The sequence below is a fragment of the Heterocephalus glaber genome, unplaced genomic scaffold, assembly GCF_053883595.1.
Source record: "Heterocephalus glaber isolate CG9 unplaced genomic scaffold, H.glaber_assembly_v1.0 deba00000122, whole genome shotgun sequence".
Classification (NCBI taxonomy): domain Eukaryota; kingdom Metazoa; phylum Chordata; class Mammalia; order Rodentia; family Bathyergidae; genus Heterocephalus; species Heterocephalus glaber.
This window is the reverse complement of record NW_028258138.1, coordinates 37,623,955-37,642,447: the sequence shown is the minus strand read 5'-3', so window position 1 is coordinate 37,642,447 and position 18,493 is coordinate 37,623,955. Positions and strand designations below refer to the sequence as shown.

Genomic DNA, 18,493 nt, shown 5'->3' with positions numbered 1-18,493 from the left:
TAGTAATTTGTAGCCTTGTATTCTTCTGGCATTATATTAGAATTCTTAAAGAACTAGATATCTTATTCCTAGAACTTAAGAAAATTACAGTCACTAATCTATCCCTTGCTTCTAGATTTAGAGTATAATATTCAGAAGGCAATTTGATATTGTCTAATCAATTTTTGAACCAAGTTTCAAAAAGGCAATGTGACTTCAGTGTAATTACACAACTTGGTAAGTGCTGAATTAAAGAGGAAAAGAAGATTCCTTGCCCTTGTCTGGTATATTTTCTTCTTATTTTTCCATTTATATATATTTATCATACTATAAAAATATTACTTTCATGTTTTAGACAACAATGTCCAGAATGGAAGAATAAAGAACCTACTAATTTGGTAAATCCACTATATCCAGCAATCAAATGGGCTTTGTCTCCATCCCACCATAGAATGTCCTGCAGTTACTTCAACTGTGAAACCTCCTGCTACATCAGTCCTGATAACTTCAGAACCAGTACCATTTCTTGAGGCACAAAGCAATCTCCAGTTACTCACAACTCTCAATACCCTAATTTATGGTTTCTAAGGGAGATTTCATTCCAAATTTCTAGGGCAAAATTTAGATTTCAAACAATTGGAAGTTTTGTTATTGAGGCCCACATATAACAAACATGTCCATAAAACCAACATGTCCCCTTCTTCAGATGGTAAATAAAATTGAAGGACTACTAACTTAAGGGTTATAATAGATGATAAGAGGCAAGATGAATGAAGGCCCCAGATTAAAAGACTATCCAATATTATTATCCCTTTCACTGGTATATCAAAATTGAGAGAGGAGATAATGAACTGATCACAGTGAATATATGTTGAGAGTATTAACTTGGGAAAAAGTCTCAATTATAGCTTTCCTACAATCAAAGATAGAGAACAAAAACTCTTTAAAATCAATCTGAGAGGAATGTAGCTCAGTGGTAGAGCACTTGCCTAGCAAGCAAAGCCCTGGTAGAAATATTTAATTAGACAAACACCCAACAATCCATGTTCATCTCTCCCTTCTCAAATCTATTTCCCTATGAGTAGCATAGTTTGCTGCTAAGTTTCCAATGAAATAATGCAGACTGGTTTTAAGGATCCCTTACAAGTATCTATTCAATGAACATATCACAAATGGAGAGAGCCAGACTAAGACTTGGATGTATGTTAAATATTTGTAAAAGTTAGGCTTTTATGAGTTTGTTTTTTCTATTTCCATCATAAGCTCCATTGAAGTGATGAATATTCATTCTCTATATGCCCAATAATGTGTTTTACAAGCAAGCATTAATGCATGCCAATCATAAATGTAAGCAAAAGGTATAGGTGTTCAAAGCAAAAACAATAAGACAATGTCACATCATTTCTTTATGAGCCCACTAGACAAATATGACCCATCTAATTTAGTCTAGGAATGTAACTGTCTAGCTTCAATGAATTGGACAGCACCATGAGATATATTAAGAGAATTTCTGCTTCAGATCATTTTCTCTCAATGCCTTAGGTCTTATTAGCATGCTTTTCAAATGATTTCCTGACTAAATTTTGATAGGTATGCCCATGTCTGAACTTATTCAAGAGAATAACAGAGTAAAATTCTATAGTTCATGTCTTTCCATTTGTAGATAATGTTTAAACAATTACTTTGAAAATCACAGTACTTTGTAAAATATCAGCTACTATTCATTAATATGACTTTATAAATACTAGAAGTCCTATAAATCCTATAAATGCTCCATTGAGAAAAGATAAATATATATCAAAAATTTAGAAAGAAAGAGTATCCAGACACTGTTGTCTAGTAAATCAAGAATCCAGATATATGACTCTTTAAAAGTCTGGTACATATTAATAACTACTTTATATTAGAAATTAATTTACATATAAAAATATTCACAAATATTGCCACTTCACTTTTAAAATAACAAACAGTAATTATTAAAATTGTAGATAACATATTTGTAAAGTAATGTAGTATTTTAGCCTTGTATTATCAGGAATGATCTTATCATTTGAATATCTATTTGAGCAAAAGTACATACTTCACACAGTTCAGAAAATCAAATTATAATCTTTAAAAGATAAATCAGTGGTCGAATACAAAATACGAATTTCACAAGCAAATCACTGACCAAAATTTGTTTTATATTTCACTAATAGATATTAAAAGTTGCTGTCACTTTGAAGAAAATCTAATGAAACTACTGAGCCATAATTAATAATATGTATATTAAAGTAGTTTTTTCTTTTACATTTTCCTTGCAATGAGCCATAGAGATACTGATTTCTATCTCCTCTTATTTCTGCTTTGCAGATGTAGCTTTGTGCTTATGTTTTTATTATATATGCATACATACATACCTATTTAAAAATAAATATACATTTATTAAAAAGTTGGCCTGCAGAAGGGATTTACTTTTTGCCACGATAGAACAATATTATTAGCTAAATAGAGACCATAACACATTGTCTAGAACTCACTAAAATCAACTTGTTAGGCAATTATCAATGAGCAAGTCTGAAGATTATACAGGTATCTAGTAGGAACTTAATTACATGAGTTAATATATAAATAAAATATACTTTGTTTCTTAATGGAAATGAGAAACTACAAAAGGACTCTACTCTTTTTGCACTTCTGAATTGTATCAGCTCAGTTGAGAGGCATGAGTAAACAGAATTCTACTTTAACAAACATGGCAGATATAAAATTTCCTTCATTATATTTTAATTTCATTTTAAATAGAAACCCATTAAGCCAGTGTACAAATGTGGATATCACTAACTGCCTCATCTCTAAAACTGCCCTGGAAGCACCTCTCCTCCCACCCAGGTTTGCTAATTCTTTACTTTCAAACTTTTGCCTGTTGCTTCTTCTGCAGGAAAAGAATGCTTTTCATTCTCCTTCAAGCATCAACTTCTCTCACTTATCCTCCCTGAAAGAAACTCTTTCTGGAAAACCTGTCAAAATTTTAAAATAACACTTTGGCTTTAAATCCATAGTGAATGTAGGATTTAATGTAGTATTTGATATGCAGGATTTTTCATTTAATAGAATTTGTAATAACTCTGAGAAAAATACTTTTCAGAAGATAGAACTTAGAATATTTTTATTGAAATAGTCAAATCTTTGCTAAGTTTGATTATTTTCCTCTCATCAATAGCTTACTAACCTCACACACTTTTTCTTCCTTTAACTACTATCATTATAATTAATAAGTGAAATTTACAATTAAGTCATAATAAAATTTGATAGTCCAAGTGAAGATATATTTGCTTGTATGGATACACCCTAATCTGATATTTGGCTGCTCATTAAAAGATAAAATTATATTTTGTGTCAGTACCAGTGACTTTGATAGTTACTGTTACACACGGACTCTGCTCTGCTTTATATTGCAGGACTATTGTACCTGTGAATTTGTCTGGGAAAACCTGGGAGTGTGGCAATTTTAAAGTCATATAAGAAGCAGAGTTTAGGCAAGAAAGAGGAAAGAAAGTTTGTGCAATGTCCTTGTGTAACAAAAGGCATGTAGTTCACATGAAACAGTACAGTAAAGCCTAACCCAACCATAGACTTAAAGGAAACTTGAAGAAGTAAGGAAACATCAGAATATTAAACTTTTGGTACAGTCTACATTAGTTTTAAAGTCAAAAGACAATTACTGGAGAATTTTAGCCATAGAGTGACATGTTAAGTATTGTGGCTATATGTGAAATGAATTTTGAGTAACTCTAGTAGAAGAAGAAAGATTTGAAATTAGGAATAACAGACAATATATACAAGAAGTGAGAGAGGTCAGTGTAGAAAAAAAAAAAAGCTAAGTCTGAGGATTAAAATGCCAAAGTGAAACTAATATGCTTTCTAAAGCTTTGTCCATAATCACTTCTATAACTTTTATATTAATTCTTACAGTCATACATTCATGTATTCATTCATCCATGTTTATTGGACACTTCCAGATGATTGGCTGCCATGGTTCAGTAGCAGTGTGAAGTGCTGAGGATGTGGTTATGAAGCCAGATAGACTGATAGGTAGATAGAACTAGATACAGGTGATACTTACATGCATAAATACACATAAAAATCATCTACATCCTATTTACTTATGATGGAATCAAATACCAATAAATTCATCATGATTTGAAAATATATGTTGAACATGCATTGAAAATATCAAACACGTAAACATGACAGCTTTGAGTAATCTTCCGTAAACATACTCGAGACACATATATTATCCTACATTAGGGGAAATAATGTAATAGAGAGCTTATGCATAATAAATTACTGGATATCTGCTGTAATCACATATTTGTGTCCAAATATACAACACTATACCTGTAGATTATCATTTTTAACCTCATGGCTGAGTGGCTGACAGGAGCCCCAGCTATATGCCTCTGAGTAAAAAGAAAAAAAACATATTGCTAACCTGGAAAAGATAAAAGTACTAACTGAGAAGTAAGTGTCTATTCACTGTATTTTGCTCTAGTACCAATGTAAAGGCTACCATAGGTTGTCCCATTGAAAGTGGGAGTTCTATGTGTGTATGTTAACCCTTTTTAATCGAGACACCAATGTGATGCTTCATAATACTTTTATTTCTGTGATTAAGATAAATGTTTTGATTAAAATTTTTAATTTATCATAATGTTATCTGTAAAGATATTATTCCTCATTTATAGCTTTCACATTTATCAAGGACTCTTTTACTATATACATTTTGAAATGCATGCACACACACACAGATTAAACTTGACAGCTGACCTCAGAACAGACAGATACCTCAAGTACTTCAGTTAATAGCCATTGTGTTAATCATACTACACTGAATTATAGAAGAAACAAATGTCCCATTGGCTATAAAAATGTCAGTTTTGTTGTCTTTTTCCTCATTCATAAAATATACACATATTCTAATTATATTAAAATAAAAAGATCAAAGGAGCAATTCATCAAAAATTAGAAGTAAACATTCAAAATCATAAGACCTTAATAAGAATGAAAGAAACACCGCAGTAGAGAAAATTGTCTGGGTTTCTTTTTGTTAATTCAGTAGGAGAATTGATATAATTTAATATTAAACAGGAGAATCTGCAAAATAATTATCTAGACTTAATTAATAGATGACTAAAAATAATGGATTTTTCTTGGTCCACTGTTCTACAAATAAGGTCACTCAAACCTGGATAATGATTTACATTTTTATGTATGCATTTCCAATAAGTTATATAAATTGGCTTGTCTTCTTATACAGAAGAAATCAGGAAATCTGCTTCTCGAAATTGCATTGAGGAGAAATGTCTTTGTTATAGGTTCCATACAAGAACTTACACAAATTTAAGGATCGTTTTCTTATATGTTACTCTATCTGTCCAACTTCTACCAATTGCCAAAACACAAAAATGATTTGAAGCACAAGGCATATTATTTGCATGATTTAGATGTGGTTACTTTATCAAGCTAAAAGAGCAAATATTATTCACATCTAATAAATATTAAATACAGTCTGCTCACATATCCTACTATTTACTCAATTACCACAAGTTTTCTAGGATAAAAAGACACATTAAATTCTTTGAGTTGATATTTAAATATTTTCCTCAAACTCATTAGCTATAACTGAGTGGCTGCAGCAAAAGCTATAATCGGCTTTGAACAGGAAAAAAATTTAATATGTATAGGAATAACCTGTAGAGTTAACAGAGCTGTACTTTAGTTATGTCTGAGTTATATCCCTGGAATCTACATTTTAAGAAAAACCTCAGATTAATCAGCTGCTGGTGACACTCACCCACAGTTTTATTTTGTATCTAAACCCACTAGTTAAAGTCCCTCTTTTATTCCAATTAAATATCATCTCAATATAAGTATGAAAACTTTTTAGAAATAAAGGAATGACAAAATATTAACATTTAGCAATATGGATCTATTTCAGAAGACAAAAATGCACTGGTAAACAGTTACATGGAAATCTAGAGAAACTTCTAGTCCCAGCCAACAGAGATGTGGAATGAAAGAGAAATTCAATTTATTTGGCACATCCACATTTCAATACAGAAAAGGGATCATTTTCAATATATGAAGATAAACAGCACAAACAGAAAAGAACTGTGTGCAAGAACATCTCATGCTGTCCTATTTTACTCTGTTTTCTTCGGGGGATTAGAATTTCAAACCCAAATCTTGTTTTCAGTACAGACAGTCTGTAAGCCCAAAAGTAAATAGATGTACTCTAATTAAGACCAAAAAAATGTTCTAGTTAAAGGGCAAAAATACTTTTCAAACCTTAGACCTGAAATGTTATTTGCTAATAACTGAAAAAGAAATCTCTCTGACCTGGTCTAATCTGCTAATACAAATTTAATTATATTTATTGAAAATTATTTATGTGAATCAAAAGTTCAGTCAAACTTTTGGACTAAATAACTAAACTTGGACACAATCTGGTGGAAAACAGGCACTGAGGAAAGAATTTAAATGACTTAGATGTGAGGAATGAGCCATTGTACAAGTTTTTAAATGCTCAAATTACTTCATTGTAGTTCTATTGCAATACATTCAAGAGAGAAAAATGGGGTGATTTTCCAGAGAATTAAGACTGGCGTTTAATTTCTGGAGGAGACAGTTTGATGCCAAATTTCACTGAAAATTCTTTCTTTATTATTATTATAACAGTGTCTCACTATGTATCCCAAACTGGCCTTGAACTCATGATCCCCCCTGCCCTTGTTCTTAAGTGCTGGGATTACAGCCACTCACCATCACATCCAGCTAAAACTTTTACTCAACATGGAAAGTCATGCTTTGGGAACTAACCACATCTTCAAATTATCGGGTTCTTCATTATCAGATTTCATCAGAATATAGACAGTCTCCACAAGATCAACCAGTCAGATTAGGCAGCAGACTGCTCAAATATGGCTAATTCAATCTTCAATGAATAATTATTAAATGTAATTATACACAAATTATTGAGTTTTGAGACTGATGTTTCATACAGTTCAGACCTTTGTATTATAAATCATTATTTAAACTCCACAACAAATTTCCACCTCATAGTAGGTTTCCCTCACTGTTTTACACTACTCCCGTGCTTACTAAATATATCTAATGATCATGACTTTGGGATTAAGATGCTATGCAAGCACACATTCAACGCTATTTGAGAGTACCAATTAAAATATATCCTAATCGTGAAACTGTCAATGCAGAGAATAATTATCTGTGACTTATCTCTTTATAAATACTTAACTATAGTGCAATGCAGTGGCATCATTCTTTTTAAAGGAAATTTTAAATCAAATTAGCATGTCTTAATGTTTAAAATAATGCATTCTATGCCTTCTTAACATATCTTGATTCTGACCATGTGAGTTTTAGGTATAATCACAACCCCCCCCCGCCTTTTTTTTCTTTCCTGTTGATTTGAACCTGTTGTCAGAAATAAGAACCAATTATTTTGTTCTTACTCTTCTGATTTGGAGAGTATTTTCATATGTGCCAATACAAATAAATGATGGTAGAAAAACTATTAACAGTAAAAAAGTAAATTTCCATATTCTTGAAAGCTGTGCATGCTTTTTAATTTTGCTTATTATAAACAGTATGTTTAATAATGTATCACATCAAAACAGTAGGTGTTTTCCCACAGTTCTGAAATTTATACTATTGGTATTCTAAAGGTTTTTATATTTAAAGCTTTCTAAAGGTATCCTTTCCTTAGACACATGTCTCAGCTGGTTTTAGGATGTGGGCCATTACTTTCTGTCTAAGAAAACTGGCAGCAACCAATATGAATTCAGCAGTTGGAGCAGCAAGCAGAATTAATCAAATTGAAAAAGTATATAGAATTTATAGACAAAACTGTCAGAATAGAATACTAGGTGACAAGAGCTTCATTCAGGAGTAGACAGAAAATTCCATTCATCTATTTGGTCCTTAGACTTCTATTATATTACCAAATAATCATCATTCAATGAAAAATATTTCTTTAGCACAATGGTGTACACTGAACATTTAAAAAGGAATAAGAGACAGTTTGCACAAATAGGCACTGACAGTAAATAAAATTATATAACAAAATTATAGCAGAATCATGTAGAAAGTAGTAAGTAAATTTGGGGGAAAATGTAGAGATTGATTAGCTGCTATTTTTGCTTGGCTTTCTTATAGGATATATAGTATATAAAGTGTTTATATAATGGAGAGATATAGAATATTTCCTTTGAAAATAGTAAATCATTTTATCATCAAGGTATGTGCACTGAACAAATATTAAAAAAAAAGAACTGAAAACTTTGAAATTCACAGGGAGATATGAAGTAATTCATCAAAAATACTACAAATTGCTATGGGTTGGAGTAATACTTGTAAGAAGACAACCTTGCACAATTTATTTTTAAAAAGAATTCTATGTAGTAAACAATTCAAAATGAATTGAATTTTGCAAAAAAATTTCATTTTCATCTCTATAGTCTATGTGTATTGGTGATATGAGAGAATTAACTAAATTGAACAGACTCGTCAAGTATCTTTTTTAAAAAATTGAGGCAGGGGCCGGAATTTAGCTCAGTGGTTTCGCCGCCTGCTGTGCAAGTGCAAGGACCCGAGTTCGATCCCCAGTACCAAAAATAAAGAAAGAAAGAAAAAAGAAAAAAAAAAGAAAATTGAGGCAGAATATTTTTCTTTGTTTGAAATGACTTGCATACCTGTTACATAAGATTTACTTACATGATACTCAGAATTATCCACATGGAAAGAATCTATAATTAATCAGAATTTTTTCCTATCCTATACCATCTCTAAAAATATCTCAAGCATGTGGATATCTAGCATTATGTGGCTAAAACACTTGAAAGAGTCAGTAAATTACTCACTGACCTTTGTGTTAACTGAGATTCATGGACACAAGAACCATCTTTTAGATCTTACAAAAAGGATTACCTTTTTCCACTGTCATCAGAAGTTTTTGACCTTTCTGATTCTTTCCTCAAGAAATTGCTCTGGAATTCCAATTTTATCTTTATATTTTAATTGTACAAACCATAAAACTCTTTTTTCCCCTTTAACTGAAGTCCTCCCTTGGTTTGCAACATTTTGCACTTTCGTGAATCTAAGAAAGTTGGATACACATTTACAGAGTCTTGAAATGAAGACTCAAATTTGCCATAAAAGCAAATAACTAGGCCAGATATAAAGTGCTAATAAAGATCTGCCTCTGAGCATGCCCTGGTAAATTGTAGCTTCAACATATTTTTAATTGTTTACCCTTTTATGTATTACTATTTTGTCATAGGAAATAAATGCCTATTTTATTTAAAAATAAATACCATCTAATGTCCTACACTAGAAGGCAAATGGCTAGTCCTCTTTTCCAATTATACAAAGCCGGTGCAGAGGCAGGGAGCATCACGGAATTAATCTCAAGGAGTGAATGGCTGTATAGACTTTTTAAGACCACACAAGGACGAATGGATATGGAGAGTCCTGAAAACCAAAATAATTCAAAGGAAGTCTTCCTTTAGACTCTGACCTTAGTCTTCATGGAAGTATAGAATATATTTTGCCTAACAGAGAAAAATAAAACATAAAAAGCCACTTAGATTACTTTTTTTCAGTGAGCTACTTTTGAGATAGAAAGTCTAATCTTGATAATTTCTAAGAGAAATGTCTAATATCTCTTAATTTTATACTTGTTACTATGCTGGAATTTATTTTACTTTAAAATTTTCATAAAATTAGTTACATAGTATAGATTCTTCCTTAGTACTCACTATAGAAAGCAGAAAAATGCTTGTAATGGACACTTCTGTGATTCTTTCTCAAAAGTAACAGCCAGCCAGGTGTGGTTTCAAGCACATGGCAGCACCCAGAAAGCAGAAATAGTGGGATCACAAGTTCAAAGCTAGCATGGGCTACTTTGCAAGACTTTGTCTCAAAAACAGACGAACAAACAAACAATAATTATGAAATAAGTAGCGTCTGGTCTGTGTTATTATTGTAATAATGTGCCATTGTAATTCTTGCTTCCAATTACCAGCAACACTCTGACACTAGTAAATGAAACTATTTTCCATAAATCTTTCCTGGTGATTGTTACATGCTGTTCATAGGCACACTGATAAAAAGAGAGATAGAGGATAGGATGGTGCAGTTTGGGAAATTAATTTCTGTAATAATAAATATGCCCAGGGATCCTTTTTTGATACAAAACTATGCCTGTCTTGTGTAGACTTTTTAAGACCATACAATGATGTATGGATATGGAGAGTCCTGAAAACCAAAAAGAAAGATGAAATAATTAATGGGAGAAAAGAAATGGAGAATTTTAAAGGAAAGCTAACTGAAAAATGGTATGTAGCAAAGTCATATCTTTCCTATACTATCAGTAATCATCCCCCTAAAAGTTTTCTAAATGTCTTAAAATAATATAAATGTATTTAATGTAATTGAACACCAAAGAATGGATGGCTAAAGAAAAAGTGTGATGCACAGATAATCAATAGAAATAGAGATATATACACACTATAGGATATCATTTAGCCTTACAAAAGAGGTAAGGCCTGTCTTTATGATCTCATAGATCAATCTGGAGGACATTAGATTAAATGAAATAACTCTGATACAGAAAAGCTAACACTGCATAACCTGTTATGTGTGAAGCATATAATAATCAAACTCACAGAGTTAGAATAGTTACCAGGCATAGGAGGTGGAGGGAAATGGGATATATTGATCAAAAGGTACAATTTTCAGGTAAAATATATAAGTTCTGCAGATCTGTTATACAGTATGGTGACTATAGTTAATGTAATGTATATCTGAAAATTACTGAGCAAATTTATCTTAAACATTCTCACCATCAAAAAAAATAAAGCAGGTAGGTGATAGATATCACAATTTAATCATTTGGTGGTGTACACATACATGAAAATATTGTTTTTACACCATAAAAGGAAGCAGCTTTATGTGTTAAATAAACCTAATAAAGCTGAGAAAATGCGTGTTTTCAAATAGCTGGAAATTATTCTAAGGCTAACTCATCATTAATTACCAACAGAATAAGCAGAATTATGTTTTTTAAATGCAAGATAAATGTAATATTGAAAGATGCACCAAAGATATGCCATATATTAATCCATCTGCCAAAACAGGGCTTTTTAAATTAAAATAGAATGCAAACCACAAACATAATTTTAAATTTTTTAGTAGCCACGTTTTAAAAATTAAAAAGATGAACTTACTTTTTGAAATTTATTGGAATACCATGCAATCATTTTAAAAAGTTATGAATGAGATGTTTTACATTCTATATTTCATGTTAAGTCTTCAAATTCTCAATCTGGACTAAGTACAACTGAATTTCTCATGTGGCTACTGGCTACTGTATTGAACAGCACAGGTTTAGTAGATTTCTACCCTGAAGTTCTTTTGCTCTTTTCCAAACAAATTATTTAAAGAGATAGTAGGATACCGAAGGATAATAAAATTAAGTGTTATTCATATGTCTCAATGTGACATATGATGTGACATCCTTTCAAATGAAAACAAAATTTTACTTTGGCTAAAGGCAAATGTTAGTGTAAGCATTTTACGTATTCTAAGGGGAAAATAAAAAAGAAATAAACTCTGGTATAGATAAAGAGAGAGTTCAAAGAATTCTTTTTCGGTATAAATGGTTTAAAACCAAAAGCGTGAATCATGCTATTAGCATTCACTTGTAACAGAAGAAAAGCGTAAGGAAGTCAGAAAGCATCACAGCTCAGCAGATCATTCACAGAAAGAGTGATGCCTTTCACATTACACAGCTTATTTCAAGGCTGAGAACTGACAATTTGTAAGAGTTGAAAACAGCAGGGCATATAATAATTGGGTATTTCATTGCATGCTAATAGCTATAGTCAGTATATCAGGAAAAGTATTTAAGGTCGGCAGAAATACGATCGATCATGATAGGTTTATTTTTAATGGGCTATTTCTTTTCATAAGAACTTATATTTAATGTTAACATTATTCTCTGTTTCTACAGGACACATGTTGTGCCATTCTATGATGCTGAAGCACATAAATCTTTGGAAGTTTGCATTTATGTGTCTTTTGCTCGCTCAATACTTTAGGCATAATATATAAGGTCAAAAAAAGCAAGGGGAAAAGTGAAAAAAAATACAAGAAAATTTTCAGTAGAGTAAAACATGCTGATTATTTTCTTACTTTTGGTTTTGACTTTCCCCAAAATTGTATACCATAGGGCCCGTGCTAGTGCTAGGGGTTTCTAGAGTAGGATTTTAATTGGATCTTCAAGAGGAAAAAAAAAAAAAAAACAGAGCAGTTGATTAATAACTTTCTCTGTTAAGGATTTGATCTCTTTATTTTCAAGATCATGTATCGAAAGGAGAAGATAGCATTAATTTTTTTTATTAGTACATGTTTTCAATACATTCAGTTTAAAATCATCTTGGGGAGTAGGTACATGTACATAATGCCTACAGCCCCTATAGAGTTTTAAAAGAAAATAGTATCTATAGCATTTACCCAAGTTTAGCTAAGAGAAGGGAAAGGAAAAAGTAAGGATGGTTACATATAATAAATTTATTATTAATGTTATACTTTTTGTAAGTTGAATCAGAGATTCCTTGAAGCCAGAAAGAAAAGAAAAATTGCGATTCACCTTTTCATATTATGGCCAATATAATTTTGACCTGCAATAATAATTTCACTCTTTCTACCATTTCAGGCCTCATCAAGATTAAGTATTAACACTTATATTTCATATGTCTGAAAACTTAAATATTTGGAAGGCAGAGATTACATGTATACATATATAATGTCTTTAATAAGAGATTTATATGTCATATATGATTTATATACACGACCATATATATAATAAATATACCAAATATAGCATTGTTAAAGTTATAAAATTATATTTTAAACACAAAAACCGAAAATTGGAAAATTTTGTGCAAACAAATTTTTAAAAAATTATTTAGACTATACACAGTTGGATTCCATTGAATAGTTAACCTGAGTTTTAGAGAAGGTCGGAAAAAGCTTTCTGTTTGCTGTCAACATTGCTACAAAATTCTTCATAATCAATTATGTCTTTCTTCTTTCATATATTGTTTCTCAGATTACTAGTAATGTGCTGTAATCTTGTTTAGGCTTCTACTAAAATATTACCCTCAGAAAGATTCCAACCCATGCACCTAAAGTCTACACCTACAAGTAACTCCTGCATTGTTACATATTCAAGCATCCAGACACCTAGTTATCAACTTACTTCTGTGTCACAAGGGTCACAAATTATGTTGTATTTCAGAAAAGTTCAATGACTTATGCCATTAACTGAAAGAAAAAAATAACTATGAAGAGCAAAAGGCTTTGAATTTTTCAATCGGTAGTCATGGTTCTAAAGAAAGAACATGGCCTTTAGAACTGTGAAATGACTTTGTCCTTCATAAGAAGCTGCATTATGTCCATGTATTACAAAATAATATGACTTGTGCACTGGAGTACAAATAAGAATCTCACAAACCTTCTGGAAACTGTACAAGCAGTTTAATCTATCTTGCAGAAATTCACAGCATGATATTTAATAAGATCCTAAGCAAATAACATGTAAATCTGTTGAACAGTACCATTTTTCCTGTTTCTACCTTACAATGCTCCTCCTCTGCAATGGAGTCTCAAGAGAGGAACATAGTTCCAATGTATATATAAACACGAGATAAATATCCAACACATACAAAAATCTGGTTGTGTTCTGAATTTTTTTCTTTTACTAACTAGGGCGAGTTGAGTAAAGACTTTAACTTTTTTAGTTCTCTCTTCTTCCTCTACTAAATATGGAATCTCTATATATTCCAATAAAATCTCAGCAATGTTTGTGATGAAGAACGAGGTGATATTTATGAATGTTTTTGTGTGATGTTCTCATGAATCATTCACAACCCTTCTGCATCAGGCTGACAAACACTAATGATATAAATGGAAACCAGATTATTGTTGCCGTGTATTTAACCCTACCTCTTTTTAAAATAATGGAAAACATCCCTTCTGATGTAATCATCCCATGTGTTAGCTTTATAATCACAGAGGAGAGCACTGCCTCTTCCTGTCCCATGGAGTGGAGCAACTGGACTGAGGGTGTGGAGGAACTGGAGAAAGCCCAGGCACAGAACTGTCCATTGTGCCCCATGGGGGCCATACTTAACTGCCCAAGTGCAAAGGGAACCATTGAGATAATTAAATCTGAAAGAGTCACTTTGCAATCCTGTTTTCACTGTAGAAAATAGTTATTCAGAAAAACAGAAAAAAAAATATCTTTTTTTTCTTTGAAATAGCTAGGCCAAATGTAGTGCCTGGTATAAACAATGACTGGTTTCAAGTAGTTCAAAAATTCAAAGTGATGTCATAAATACAGGACTTTACATATACCATGTCCTTACCAGGTGATATCCACATTGTGAACAGTGTTATACATACGAATGACTTTAATTTTTGACATAAAGAACCTAGACCCAGGGGAGTTCTGAAATTTGTCCATGGCCATGTTGTGGCTGACTTCAATCCTATCTGACTGACACAACAGAAACAAACTTAACAGAAAGGTAATGGCTAGATAAAAAGTAATAAACACAAATAAAATGCAATCCAATTAATATTATGAATATTTTCATATATAATCATTTGCATTGTTGATGATCAAACTCAAGACCTTAGGAATACTACCCAAGCATTCTAATACTGAGATATAACCCAAGCCCTGGACTATAATTTTTTGCAGGTGGGAGAGGAAGTAGGGCTATACTAGGAATTAAACCCAGGACCTTCATAGTTTTTATTTTGAGACAGACTTGTACTAAACTGCTAAATTACCTAGGCTAGATGTGAACATGAGATCCTCCTAACTCAGTTTTCTGGAGCACTGGGATTATAGGTTTGCAACACCATGTGCAGGCTGGATTGTAATTTTGGAAGAAGAAAGAAAGCAAATATTCTATAATGTATTTGAGATGAGCAGAATTACAACAGTATATCTCACAAGTGTGGCTTTTGATTCAGACTCAAATTCAGACATTTTCAACTTTCCCTCATTATTAAAAAACATTTCTATTTTCTTGGCTTACATATATGACACATCTGAGGTTTTTATATTTACTTTTTCTATAAGGATAATATAAAATCTAAATTAAAAAATAATATTCTGAAGATAATATTTTGTAATGGTAAATTAAATAATCAATATAATTTTGTTATTTTATTGTTAAGAAAAAATCTGAAAAAGAAATATAATAAAATCTAGGTTTACTTAAGTGAACAAATCAGATGTCATCTGACAATTATGTAATATCCAAATATATATAAAAGCTTTTTTCATATGTTTCATGAACATGAAGAGTCCAAATGGTAGTCTATACTATCTTAAAAATATGACACTGAAAAAGGAACCAGAGGTGAGATTAAAATTATTATTTTGACATTGCTACTGATAATTATGAACTTACACTGTTAGTCTCTCCAATTATCTTTCTGATATCTATGACAATTTATATAATATCCTTGGAAGAGCCTAATGTAAGTTATTATTCTACTTTTCTTGAATTTTACTCTTCTTTTAGCACTTAAATCACTCTGACAGATCAGCTAAACAGAAAAGATATGTATTTGCTAGAGTTTTGACCAAGCATGAATCTATGGTCTGCTAAAGTGACTCTACAGTGAAATCTTCACATAAAAATGGGAGTTGAGAAGCATGCAATGAAATTCCTAAAGCTAGCCAGCTTCCTGTCCTTGTATAAGATTGTCAAAATGGTCTGAGCAGCTTTAGAGCAGATTAAGGCATGAGAAAGTGCAATTACCAAGTGAATTGATGCACTTGATTTCACATTTTATTTTCTTGCATTTAAAAAGCCATCCAAGATTACACCAAAAAACCATTAAAATATTTGCTTGAGATATTAAATTTTTTCTTGCTTGCTTCTTCTATTGATATAATTACCACAAATTTTATATTTTTCTGTTTCTGTTTTCCGGCAATGTTTCAAAGAGTGAAAAATTAGTTTGTATATTCTTCACAGTTCTTCCTTCTCAAGTTCACAGTCTGAATAGCTTTTATTATAACAGTGATGGTTATTTTGAGTTCATGGTTTATACCTTCACTAGAAGTTTACTACTTAGAAAAATAAGGTTTTAAAAAGTAAATATAAGTAAAATTCAAAGATTTAATTAAAGGTGGTAGTAGTACTGTATTCTTCAAGCTATTTCTATATATTCCATTATTTTGGTATTAAAACAAAAATGGATGGAAATAGAGCTAAAGATACTGAAATTATATTCCCTTTCAATAATGATTGTATTGCAGTCAGAATTGTCTTCTGATTTTTTATAACCAGTACAACATTCCTCTAATTTTCATCTTTATTGCCATTGTCTTATTTTTAACAATGAACATATGTAAAATATCTCTTTTTAATAACCCTAGAAATAAAAATATAACAAATATTTACAGAAGTAGTTATTCTACAATTAAGGAAATGAAAAAATTTGACCTTGATCAATATATCTAGCTATATGACCATGTACAATTCACAATTTAATGTGAAGAAGTTCATACAAATATAAGATTTATCCCTACCCAGGAAAGACAATACCCAAAATTACTTAGCCTTTTTATGTGACTGTCTATTGCACATAAAATTGTATAATAGGTGCATTAAAGTTGTTTCATTTCATTAAATTACTAAATTATAGATGTTTTCATATAAATTTATATTTCATGGAATAGCTAGATTTACAAAAGATTAATTATCAGTAAGGGAGAATTTGTTTGGGATAATAAAAATTAAATTACTCCTAAAATCTAATTTAAACTAAACCTATTTGGGATCACTGCATTTTCTCAGTATCAGTAATATAATTTAACCACTAGGAAATCTATTGTGGTAAAATCAGACCACTTAAAACATTCTCTTTTTGTATGAATGATTATTACTATAATAATGCAAAAATACATTGTTAACATTCCTGTGTTATGTTAGATACTGTAGAAGTACAGACCTAGGTAAGTTTATTTTTAAAGCTTTATGACAGCAATAAAAATGAGAAAAATCCTTTGACAGGAATGAAAAACATAAGGTTTCAAGTAGCAATAGGTGATGACCTGCAGACACTTGAACATGCCCAAGGAGGAACATGGCTATGTCCTCCTCTAATAGATGGCAAAAGGCTCATTTTAGAACAACAACAGCAGCAGCAAAAAAAAACAAAAAACATTGAGCATTTTAGAGAACATTTATGTATTGGGCTTTTGTATATGAAAGTAAAATTCGAAGACAGCTTCTGGGCTTTTTGCAGATAAGGTATCTGTATGTGATTGCTCTTTGTTTCGGTGATGCCAGTAAACCTTTACATTGATGATGCAATGCTATAAAAGCATCCCTACCTTGGCTTTGTATATAACTGTATATAAATTTAATTCATACAATGTTCTGTTAATCTGAAATTGAACATATTTGCTTTGATTTTAGCTCTGAAAGGCTTGTGGGTGATCTCAAATCACAAACACAACTTTCTAGCTGCAGCAGGAACACTTGATTTGTATTAATCCCATATAGTTCAATATGATTTGTTTTCTAAGGAAGTGGAGGGACTATTAAATATGGATTTTCTGTTCTTTCCTTTCCTGCAAGACAACTTTTAAAAAATAGAATCATTTAAAGAAAGATAGTTGCACAAAGAACTAAAAAAGTGCTTAGAAGATAGCTACTGGGCATTTATCCCTTGCTAGATGACTTTCTCTCATGAAGCACACTGACAGTGTTTTTTTTGAATCATGTTTCCAAACATATCCCATATACAATTTAATGCATATAAATCTGCATTAAAAATTAAATATTGAAAACTTTTCAATGGAGCAAAAAGTTGTAAATTCAGTTTACTTTATTTTTCTTCGTAAAGTTCCCATGCATCATATATAGTGACAAGATTTTAATTCTATACAACAGTGAACAGTGAGAAACAGAACATATAATGTTAAACAGCTTAATGGACTTTTACTACAGTATATTTCAAATGTAATTTTGCTTATTATTAACTTTAAATATACTAAATTATTTACTATTAACTATTAGATAAGATTTTCTTTAAATTAACAAAACTGCATCGTAGCAACTGACCAAAAAGGTTTTTTGCCCTCTACATGATTTTATGTCAAAATTGAGTAAAACATAAATATTCAATCCTAGGAGGGTAGTTCAATGAGATCTATGTATACCAAAATCTGATTTAATCCCTCCTACATAATGAGGCAATTTGTATGTAAGTAATATCTTCCTGTAAACATTAAAATATCTATATTATTTATAGAAACATAACTTCTATGTAAATAATTATTTTATTGCAGTAAGGTATAATGACAAGAAAAACATTGTTTGCCTTCGTTATGTTATTAGAACATCTTTGCAGTACA

The 18,493-nt window shown here is 31.1% G+C and overlaps 1 protein-coding gene across 4 annotated transcripts in view; it reads right to left on the bottom strand.

Moving 5' to 3' along the window:
• Positions 1-18,493, bottom strand: part of Cadm2 (cell adhesion molecule 2) — a 1,033,997-nt gene that overhangs the window by 905,645 nt on the left and 109,859 nt on the right. The gene's annotated exons all lie outside the window — the stretch shown is intronic.